Raw genomic sequence first — 11,964 nt, forward strand, 5'->3', positions numbered from 1 at the left:
TTCTTCGAAATTTGCAGGTACAGTGTGATATCACCCTCGGAAGAGAAATTAATATAGTACTGGTGTGAAGGAGAATTCCAGTAAGTACTATTGAAATTCACTAAACTTTACAGCTTGTGCAGACAAGAAGCCCTTGAAGGAGAAGGAGGGCAAGAAGACAATTACTGTTTGCCAGGTACTGTCCAGAGGACTTACGAGGATAAAAGCAAAATGATGGGCCATATATTTTGCATTTTGACCAGTGGTGTAGAAGGTTTAAAATATCCATGGTGCAGGTGTGGTTTAAAACAGTGAGTACACTCTGGTTTTATTTTTGCTGCTGGGCCAGCACTTAAAGAAATTGGCACCTATTGAGAAGTGCACCAACTTGAATACTTGGCTAAGCCTAATGAATGCCATGGTAGAGTGTTCAGATTGGTTTCAGGCTAGCAAGGTGTCTTTGTGTCCAGTCTTTACACAACAGCTCATTTGCATAGATCTCTCATAAGGATTTTTGTTGTGGGGTTAGAGGAGTGCAAAAGGGGAAAAAATCACCTTTCTTTGTTAATGCAATTCAGGATGCAATCTTGACCCTTCTAAAGTCAACAGTAAAACTCCCATTGATTTCACCTGCACCTCCATGGTGAATGGAAGAATAGCTAGTCCGGATCAGAACCAAGGCCTATCCAGTCCAATATCCTATCTCCAACATTGGACAGCGCTGGCTGCTTTAGAAGCAGGTGGGAGAAACTCCACAATAGGTAGTGTTGGGATCACCTGCCCACAGGAGACGTTTCTGCCAAAGTCTTCCTTAGAGGACGGCTGATGCCCTGAAGCATGAGGGCTTGTATTCCTTACAGCTGCTTCGATGGAAAGAAGCCCTTGATTGCAGTGAGATGTGCAAACGATTATGCATTGTAATTAATAACTCTACTTGGCACTTTGATTCAAAGCTCTCATGGCACTCTGCAAACGTCTATTATTTCTATTGGTGTTTGATATGAGTTTAGTTACAATATGCTGATGGTTGCCATCTGTGCTGTGCAATTAAGTGGGGTGTCTCTTTTGTTTTTCTCATGCTGACCCCAGCTTCTCCTTAGCAATAACCCACCTGTCCAGCTGCACCAATTCTCCAGAGCGATTCTGATCCTCGTCAGATAAGGAAGAGCATAGGCAGGGCAGACCAGGTTGCCCAAGCAATTGTTAAGGAGATAGAGACCCTGTCACCCATGGGTCATCAGATCAACGGCTCAGTCCAGCTATTGGTGAAGAAAAGCATGAAAGCCCATCAGCCGAGCTGCCCTCATTGTTTGTAAAGGAGAGGCCCGAGACTGAAGGTACCCTGAAAGCTGGACTGTGCTATCCCACATTGGTGGGCTCTCTCTAGACTCACCTTGACCATTTTTTTTTTCTGATTTGTCCACCTTGATTCCTGGTTTTGGATCTCTGTGCCTTAAATGTTGAATCTGTTCTGGGGTGGCTGTGGTCTGAAGAAGTGGGTCTGTCCCACGAAAGCTCATCACCTAATGAATTATGTTAGTCTTTAAAGTGCTACTTGACTTCTCTTTTGTTTTGATAGTATATAGACTAGCACAGCTCCCTCTCTGTTACTTATTACTCTAGACAGTGTGGGCAACAGCTTCCATGGGCCCCAAGGCAAGATGTGAGGGTGCGGCTCTGTGGCCTTAGAAGGGACAAAAAGGGTGGGCTGGGGGCAGCCAGCCCTGAGTGCACCTGGACCACTGCAATGGCCCCTTCAAGTCTCTCCAGCCCTCAGTGCTACATGGAGTGGTGCTCCAGGTGTGATTTTTTTTTTTAAAAGGCCAGAGTCTCCAGCTGCCATCACGGCCACAGTAGTAGTCGTGGCAGCCGAGAGCCCTGGGTTCCTTTGAATTGCCGGGTCCTGGTGCAATTAACCCCGTTGACCCCTGCCCTCCACAGCAGTTCTGATTCTAGGCCAGGTATGAGAAATGTAGGAAAATACTGGGTGGGTGGAGAGGAGCTTGGACTGCCACTGGTTGTGCTGTATTGTTACACGGGGACTGAGGGTATTGGCCTCCAGACCAGCATTAAAATCACTTGTCCCAAAGGCACTTAAAAAGAGAAATATTAAAATCACTGAGAGAATGTGCATGGAGAGAGTGAAAGAGGCTGGAGAAAGGATGAAATGAAAAGACTGAGCGTATCCCCACTGTAGTGGGAGACAGCAGAGCAGCCACTGTGCTGGGGAAATGGGACCCAAATGCACACAGTGCAGCAGGAGGAAGCTGTGATGCAGGAAGCAGCAGCTCTGGGGCTGCCCCCCTGAAAGTCTATCCACATTCCCTTGCAGGTGCTGCTGTTCTGCACTGCCTGGATGCACAGCTGATTGGGAGCTGCTTTCTTTTTCATTGTATCTATAAAAAGAAAGGTAAGTGTCTGAAGGAAAAACAGGTTGTGCCAGTTCCTGCTGGTAATCTTTGCTTCTGGTCACATAACTGGCATGGAAAAAAAACACATGGGTAGAGTTGTATTATTTAGCACTGCACAGGAGTGAGTAGGGCCAGCTTAGACATTCCCCTTTGCAAAATTCAAAGGACAAAGTCTGCAGCTGGTCTAATTTGGCAACGCTTCAGTGAAGTAAATAAACTATTCTCATTTATATGAGCAAGACATGAGAAGTCATTCTTTCACTCTACTCTGCACTGATTAGGCCTCAGTTGGAGTATTGTGTCCTGTTCTGGGCACCACATTTCAGGAAAGATGTGAACAAACTGGAGAAGGTCCAGAGAAGATCAACAAATATAAAGGTCTAGAAAACGTAACCTATGAGGGAAGATTGAAAGAACTGGGATTGTTTAGTGTGGAAAAGAAAAGACTTAGAGGACCATGGTAACAGTTTTCAAGTATCTAGAAAGTTGTTACAAACAGGTGCGAGAAAAGTTTATTTTCTTGACTCTCCGATGATAGGATAGGGATCAATGGGTTTAAACTGCAGCAAGGGAGGTTTGAGTTAAACATTAGGAAAAACTTCCTAATTGCCAGAGTGGTTAAGCACTGGAATAAATTGCCTAGAGAGGTTGTGAGCCCTCCATCATTGCAGAGATTTAAGAGCTGGTTAGACAATCACCTGTCAGAGATGACCAAGATGGTGCTTGGTGCTGCCATCAGTGTAGAGGACTGGATTTGATGACCTCTGCGGGTGTCTTCCAGTTCTTTGATTTAGGTGGAGAGGGGAGTTGGCTTGTGCTTCTATTTTAACTAATTCCATTCCAATAGTGGCAGATGCTAGAACTAAGTATTTTCCACAATACCAAAGCTTTGGATTCATGCTACCAGACGAGGCTGGCACTATTTCTCTATGGCTATGCCTACAATACAGAGTTTTGTGGTCAAAACTGGTGGCGGGGGGTTGACACAATGCGCAGCATGTCTATACATAATGCCTTTTGTCAACAGAAACGGTCAACAAAAAAGGCTGCATAGATGCTCCGGGGGGCGCTTTTGTTGACAGAGCAGGTCAAAAGATCCATCTGCTTTTAAGTGTAGTTGCAATCTGTTGGCATAAGTTTTGTCAGAACATCTCTTTAAACAGTAACTTCTATCAATGGGTGCTTCTAGTGTGGACGTAGCCTATATGTGTATGTAAAGCTCCCAACACAATGAGTCTCTGATCCTGAGTGAGGCTTCTGGACCCTATAATATTAACAAAACCGAGAACCAGACCATTTGGATCATCTAGTTCAACCCGCTCACTCTCCTGGCCCATGCAGGACTATTCCTGACTACATGTTTTCTGTTGATTTGATCAATCTAGTTTTAACCGCAGCAGGCAATGGCCTCTGTATCTCCTTTGGCAAGGACTTCTCACATGCCTGTGTTCCACAAAGGAATGGATTTATTCTGCTGTTCATCCGCAATTATCATTTTTTTTTAAAGCACTGGGATGATTCCCACCTGTGATACCATGCTGAGATCTCCAGAGAAAAATCATGCAAAAAAGGCAAATGAGACTATGTGACGAGATTTGCCCCATCCTCCACCCTTGCTAGCAAATCCGGACATCAGCAAGGATGGATAAAAGGCTGATGTAAGGAGAATGAGTCACTCTTTTTAAACAGATCAAGCCATTGCTGTGAGCCTTGATTATAACAGCCTGTAATATGCCTCTCTGCGCGTAGTTTTTCTTGGATTAGACTGAAGTTTGTTTTGCTGTGCAAGAAGGCAAAGGGCCAGTTGGATATTTGCATAAGAAACATTCTGATCTCTTCCTGGTTAAGGGCAAAAATTGGGACTCCAGTCCAGACAGCTTTTAAACAGTGAAAAGTGCAATATCCACAGAGGGAGAGAAAAGTGTACTTCTTGTAAAGCATACTGCTGCCTTGGATTGTCAGAGTGTGAATCCATACCTTCATGTAGGGTACTTTTACCTTCCAGAGATTGTTCCCTTGGGAGAATGAGTCACTGAATCCCCCTTAGCCAAAATGAAATTTACACTTGCACGAAACATTGTATTTTCATCAGTTGGAAATAATTTCCCCAGTGACTGTCCATGGTCTGGTTATTAAATATTACTTACATTGCATTAGTGCATCTGAGCCCTGGACCTGCTTCCCATTGTGCTGACACAAAAAGACCGGGGGCCAGTAACCACCAGCACGCATGCACGTGAGCCTCTTTTCATTGACACGCAAGGCCAGAGCCCAGCTCTACTCCCTCCTCCCTCATGCAGCTGGCAGCTTACTCAAAGTCATGCTACCTGTGGATTAAGAAAAGACCAACTAATGCTACCAACTATCACCTAAACAGTAAAGCTCTGCATCTAAATATAATTAATAATGAAGCTGTTTTAAGTAGGACTATTAGTGACTTTAAAAAGTATCACCAGCACTCAGACTATACATAGAGGTCAAATGATCAAATTTCAGCACTCTGCCTTGGAAATGTTACTGACCCCTGCAAAAAGACCATCCCTGTGTATGTCTGGGATCTAATTAACCTCCCTCTCCACATTAAACCCACCTTGGGTGAAATGCAAGAGTTCACCTCTGCTACTGATAAATAATCTAGGCTCTTACAAGGTGTCCACGCATGCAGATCATCTGTCAGAACAGCCTCTGGATTTGTGTTTGCATCAAAACCTCTCCTCACTCTATTAGCCCCCCCCTCCCCCCAAAAACAAAAGGATAATTCCCTCCTTAAGAGTAGTGGCTCAGATGGGCCGCTAAAATTGTAGGGTCTGTCACCAGTGTGCTATTAGAAGCACCAATTTTCAAAGCTTCTTGGTATTGGTGGAATATAAAGACTTACGAGTAACTCCATCTGTGACTGGAGGTCTCTGAGTATGAAGTACTGCGTTTCAGGGGGGAAAAAACCCACATTTGTATCTTTCCAATTGCAGGTGCGTTTAAAGTGAGGGAAGCTGGTCAACTGCTCCACTGTCCAGTGGCACTATTTGTGGAATCTTTGAGGTCTATCAGGTCTCCCTGATCCCAAGGATGCTTCATTCGCTAGGCCCAGCTCCCCCATGGTGCAAATTGCTGGGCTGCCCAGTCACAAGACAGACATGCATCACCTCTGCCGTGGCACAAGAGAATAATTGTAGGCAGTGGTGAAAACGGGACAAAAGAAAATTGTGAGGGCACTGCCCAGAATGGGGAAGGGCAGCTTCCAGTTGGAATGAAGCACTGTGTGGGAGGTAGCCCAGTACCCTAGAGCTGATTCGAGATACAGGAAGAGTGAGTGTTGCCGTGGTTAGAGCAAGGGATGAGGTGTCGGGACTCCTGTTTTCTCCCAGCTCTGCCACTGCCTTTGTACGAACTGCAAATACATCTGTGTCCTTCAGTTTCCTTGCCTGTAACATGGCAACAGTAAGGCATACAGGATGTAGGCAGCATAAGAAACTGAAATGGGTGACTAAGAATAGACTGTCCTCCCTATGAGAGTGTTGCAAGTCTGAATGCGTGAATACTTTTGCAGTGCTTTTGAGATTCTCGGTTTAAAAATATAGAAATGGGGAAATGCATCTTTCTGTGACTTTTTTTTTTCTTTCCTCACTTGGCAGTCGTTTCTATCTTTGGATATTTCTTCTTGCTCAAGCAAAAGAGTAAGAAACTTTTTAAAAGCCTCTCCAAGGGGCTGACCTCAGTTATACCATTATAATTCCATTGGAGATGCTCAGGATTTGCACTGGTTGTAACTGAGCTCAAGAGCTAATTGGTGGATTACACAAGAGCTAGCAATCAGCTGCTCTTGCTGGAGAGGAAAGTGCCAAAGCTCCTTTCCCAAATTCAATCGGCAGAGCTCTGTGAATGACCCTAAAGAATAGGTATATACTAGCAGTACATAGAGCCTGGGGTCAGCACACTGTACAGTCTAATCTGGTAGTCATTAACATTTGCTCTTAACAATGGCCATTGTCAAGGGAACATTACTTGATCATTAAAGCATTAAAAATGCAGTGCATGGTTTGTAATTTTACCAAATGTACTTAAAAAAAAAAAATTGCTGCACTCAAGCTGGTTACGTTCACCAAGTTCATGAACAGAACTGGTCACCTCTGTGCAGAAAAAGGATGTCCCTTTTGGAATAGACTTTTTGTATCCACTCAAAAGTGTTGAATAGCACAAGCCGGGAACACAGGGATTGGTGGTTACAAATCAGCTCCTTCCCAGCCAAAAAGGAGCTGATGATGGTGGTGACAACTTTCCTGAGTTTTAAAACGTTATCATTGGGCAAAATTCAGACTTTCCCGTCCCACACTTTGCTTCAGGTGAAAATGGAAATTGTGCTTTATTGCACCTTGAAAGAGGATGAGGCAAAAATGAATTTTTGCATCCTACAGCATTAGCATCTTTTGGTCTTTCACTCCTTTTTCCAAAGCAAGACCTGTTCCAGACAAAGTCAGTATAATGTGGATTTACAAATGTCATGGAAGATACTATTTTTAGACAGTCTTGTGTTTATAGGCTCCTTTAACATCATTCAGAAAGTTTAACAACTGACAGAGAATTAACAGAACAAGATTATTCCCCCCCAATGCATTTCAAACCAATGCTCCACAAATGCAATGTCACTTATTGCTATACAATGCTTGGTACAGACACAGTCAGTGGCCATTGTTTGCTGAGCTGTAGCCTATATTTTTAGTAAAAGTCACAGACTAGGAAGAAAAATTTACGGAAGTCCATGACTGGTGCCTAACTTTTACTGACAATATCAATGACAAATGTGGAACTGCAGTGGCTGGGCACCTGAACCACCCACTGATGCTCAGAGCTTCTGGGTCCTCTGTCACCCTTGGTGGCTCAGAACTCTGGGGTCCCCCACTGCTTGTAGCAGATGCTCAGCTCAAAGGCTCCTGCCTCGACCACATTGGCTCTCCCCATGGCAGCAGAAATCTGCGAGGTACTCACACTGTCTGCAGTAGCTCAGAGCTCTGCAGGCTGGGGTCATGGAGGTCTCTGAAAAATCACCGATTCCATCAATTATGCAACCTCTGTGACAAAATTGTAGCCTTAGTCAGGAGTAGAGATATTGAGTAGGAATTGGGGGCAATTCCCTGACCTTTTCTGAAAGCCACCACTGGCTCTTCACTTTCCCTATATGAAGTCACTGGAACTGGTCAGAGGTAAACTTCTCTTCTGTACAGAAGGGTTTTGATTATATAGCTGCCTTGTTGAGTCCTTTTGTTGCAAAAGAAAGAAGTAGGATGATAACTAAGGAAGAAAACCAAAGCCTGACCCTGCAAACCTTTACAAGCACAACTAGATTTTATGCATGTGAGTAGCCAAATTCAGTGGCTGCAGATGATCTGCGGCAAGCACATTAAATGCAAGTTTGAAGTGCAATAAGGGAACATTCTTGAGAGACACTGACTTTACTGCATGTGTAAATTTATATTTAGCAAACAAAATTTTGCCCTAACGATTTATAACAAAGAGCTATCTAAGAATCACATTTGCCAGCTATACAGGAGAACAGGGGTTTTCACCTCAAACTGAATGCTGAATGTCTTAGTCACACTTTAGCAGAGTTTACCTAAGTAAAATCTACTCTGAATTATAACATTGCAGCATTTCACAAAAGAGATAATGAGAATAAATGACTAAGTAAAAAGGGACAGTGGAAGACTGAGTGACATGAAAGGAGTAGAAGGTTCAGTTTGCTGATACTGAGAAGCTAGAGCAGAAATGGGACAATCAAAATCAGGTGAAGCAACTTTTCTGAAGTTACTAACATCTAGCATATCTGTATTGGTAGTGACTGTTCAGGTAATCTCAATGGCTTTTGTATGCACACGCAGAATTTCTGCACCTTTCTGAAGGTAAATATTCTAGACATTTTACAGATAGGAAAACTGAAGCACAAAGCAATGGTCACATTGGAAGGCACTGGTGGATCACCAGGGAAGCTTGACTCCTCATTCTTGACTGTAAGTAGTAACCCACATCCCCCTCTATGCATTGTAACATTGTTAGATTGTGAGAATTCAGACAATAGTTTGAACTGGTAATATCAGGCTTTAATGTAACACAATATTGGATATTTCAATGGGACCACTGCCACGTTCACTAGAGTGAGGGATTTTTATTGCCGTGGGAAGGAAATGCATCAAGTCTACAGGGACAGAACATCCCCAATGTGTATTGGGGGGGCTGTGAGTGAGCAATTCACTATTTGAAATCTTAGGTAATCTCCACTTACATGAGCACCTCTGAAAGTGAGGAAATGCTTCAAGTTCTGAACCAAAGTCCCTTTGTGGCTTTGAATGCATAGAGAATAAATAATCATCATTAAATTGTGATATGCTGAACAGAAAGTGCTCCAGGATTTATAATAAAATCTCCTATTTGCCTGTCTGTTTTAGGGTTTTCTATAGCACCCAGAACCGTAGTATCTACACAGGTATGTGCTAAAGTACACAGTCAAATATTTGGAATCACTGCAATATGTATAACCATCAAAGTGTGTCTTAAGAATTAAACTCAGAAGATGGTATTCAGCATGGAATGTGAAGTGATTAATGTCAAACACACCGCTGGAGTCACAGTACCACAAGGAAAAGTCTCAGATGGAAAAGTCTCATGTTTAAGCTAAAATACAATATGTATTCCATGTAGCCCCATTTCAGATTTGTTGAATTCTTACACTCCATGTCTCTAGTTTTCTATTTGTTGCATTTGAGCTCCCTTAGTTGCAAAGGGAACAAAATTATTGTTGAATGCCATTAAAACCTCTAGCAGGGAGTTGTTTTAATCCAAAAATACTCGCTGTACCACTGCTGATTGTACAACAGAAAGTTTCGCAAAAGTAGATATTGCACCAATGCATATATTTTAGGATTAAATAAAAGTATATATTTGCTACTTCTCCGTACTGTAAATGAGAACACAGGTTAATAATTTTGTTAGAATATTTTGAAAAACTTGGCTCTTACAAAAATGTATTACACCTTTCTGCACTGATGGTCTGAAATGGTAATCTGATATTGAGCTGCAGTGTTTGATATCGTTCCTGTAGAATACAGTAGCACTTTTCCACAAGGGAAATGTACCAAATATTTCCTGCAGACAAAATGCTATAAAAATCCTGAGGCCAACTCTACTGTCCTAACTTCTGCAAAACAAACAAGTCCTTTGAAATTTACAGTGCATCTGCCTGTCTGTCTTATGAATAAGACTGGTTGAGTTTTCAAAGTCCAGCTGTAAATTCAGCTTACTCATACTTAAATTCTGCTTCTCCATCTCCCCTATGTAGCTTACAAGGGATTTCATATTTTAGGGAAACAAATAATAATCATTACTCACAGACGGTTGCGCAGACTGTTTGGGTGACTTCTTTTCTCTGTTAGACTGGTCACTTGAACTCTGCTTCCATTTCAGGCACCTGACCTCTGAGGATCTTCTGTGTGTGGGTATGTGTCCTGCCTCCTCCTCTGTAGCCAACAGGACACTGAATTCTGTAAGAAATGAAAGTGATTTAAATACTCCCCTCAACTTCTACCTGTTGAGCCTTCTTAAAGGAATAGCGTCCAAATATGCAGGCAGGTAGGACTATCCCAGGTGATTGTTTGTTTACCCAAGCCACATTGCAGTTTTCCCAGGGTTTTTTTTGTTTATGTTGTCATTTGCTTTTTCATTAAGTGCTGCAATAACGCTATAGAGACTGTGCAGTAACTATCGAACTACCTGGCTACTCTGGGTGTAACCCAACATCTCTTGACACTCATGAATACGGGAAGGACTCTTGGAGGGGGTTTCTGAGCCACACTTAAAGGAAATTCCTAGGCCTCTCTTGCTAGGTGTTTGCTGGAGGGGCTTAACTGGACTTAACTGGTCCCACCAACACAATAATGCCCTGTCTTCTCCTTTCCCCACTAGGTTTCCACAGTGCAGGCTGTTCTGGGCCAGCTACAGGAAAACGGAATGTCTTCTCCTTTCATCTGCCACCGAGTTCACAAATGGGGGCACATGCTGGAGGTCTGCAGGGAGCTGGCTGACTGCATGATGTTTAGTTCCTCTTTGTCATTTCACTGAAGTAAAAGAAACAACATAAAAATGACCATAGTGGGTCAGACTAATGGTCCCTCTAACCCAGGACCCTGTGCTCAGACATTGGCCAATGCTTGATTCTCCAGAGAGCCCGGGCTGAACAGGCTATCGCTGTGTGAGCCATTCCCTGTCGTCCGCTCCCAGCAGTCAGAAGCTAGGGATACTCTGGTCATGGGGTTGCATCCCTGACCTTTTTAGCCACTGACAGTCCTGTCCCTCTATCCCTTTTCCATATGCAAAATCTGAACCTCTTAACTTCCCAAGACCTAGCCAGTGCCCTTAAATCCAGCGAGGTCACTGGGGGGACATCACTATTTCTCCCTCTCCATTCTGCAAACTGACTATCTATGGTTACCCACTACCTTTTAGTCCATTATTGATCCATGAGATGGCCTTTCCTCTGATCCCATGACTGCCAACTTTCCTTAAAAACCTTTGGTGAGGGACCTTGAACATCCAAGTGCATTATATCCACTGGATCAGAATTTCCAAGAGCAATCATTAATGGCTCAAAAACAACAATTTCATTTAAGCTGAAATTATTATTATTATTATTATTATTATTATTCATTTCCACAGAGTTGTAAGCAAATAGTTGCTCAGATGCAGCAGAGGAATTGCCATGGCACGATGGGAGGGTAGCTTAATTTTATGAACAACATCTAAACATCTTGTCTAGTTTCACTATTACCAGAATCTAGGCTCATTACTCTGTGGTCATGAACTTAAAGCTGCCAGGATTTTAGAGGCCGAGGTCTGCAGTGCAACTTTAGTTTCAGTTTTACAGGGCAAGCTTTCCTCTGGTTTAAAGGTTAACAGACATGAATCAAAACCAGATGGCTTCTAATTTTTACTTAAAAACATAAGGAAATTTTAGGTTTCCAAGGAGCTGTCCAGAAGAGGCACAAACCGTGGAAAAGACCACCTGCAAAGTGCCATGCTAAGTAGATTTGCCCATTCTAGGGCAGACCAAACTAGACTCACCTTTGTAATGTAGATGATATGTGGTGTGCCGCAGCTGTGAGCTGGAGGGGACCCTGCATGGGGAATTATTTCTAAATTTTCAAAACATCTGAATCCCTTTGTCGTATTCTTTGTGACAGTTATGGGCCTAGTAGTGTTTCCACTAAAATACCTGATTTTTTTTTTTTTAAAGAGGTTTTTGTCTTTACATGTGTAAGGAATGGGCCAGCAGGAACTCAATGCTGCTGAAGGCTGGGAGGAATGTGTCGCCCAGAGATCATTTGCATGAGAGTACAAAGGTGTGCATATGTGATACCTTGCAAACAAAGCCTGATGGGTAGGAAGCAATGAGGTTTTGTCTATTGTAAATACATTGTTGTAAAATCACAATTTATGCTCACACTCAGTATAATAATTGTGAAATCTCACCAGTGCTCCAGGCCCTTGTGGGGGACAGAGCAGTCATCATGGCTGCATGGGACATGCATTG

General features: G+C 43.0%; 1 protein-coding gene and 1 long non-coding RNA gene across 3 annotated transcripts in view; one reads left to right on the forward strand and one right to left on the reverse strand.

The window, feature by feature from the left end:
• Positions 1 to 9,889, reverse strand: part of PIGR (polymeric immunoglobulin receptor) — a 32,305-nt gene extending 22,416 nt beyond the window's left edge. For both annotated transcript variants that reach the window (XM_074977499.1, XM_074977498.1), the window contains exon 1: positions 9,768 to 9,889. The gene's annotated coding sequence lies outside the window, so the exon portion shown is untranslated. The remainder of the gene's footprint in view (positions 1 to 9,767) is intronic.
• Positions 8,270 to 10,442, forward strand: LOC142001872 (uncharacterized). Its single transcript, XR_012642579.1, has 4 exons — positions 8,270 to 8,392; positions 8,828 to 8,865; positions 9,843 to 10,007; positions 10,341 to 10,442. It is a non-coding gene; the product is annotated as an uncharacterized LOC142001872 (long non-coding RNA).
• The last annotated feature ends 1,522 nt before the right edge of the window (positions 10,443 to 11,964 follow it).

The sequence above is a fragment of the Carettochelys insculpta genome, chromosome 26 (genome assembly GCF_033958435.1).
Source record: "Carettochelys insculpta isolate YL-2023 chromosome 26, ASM3395843v1, whole genome shotgun sequence".
Taxonomy (NCBI): Eukaryota; Metazoa; Chordata; order Testudines; family Carettochelyidae; genus Carettochelys; species Carettochelys insculpta.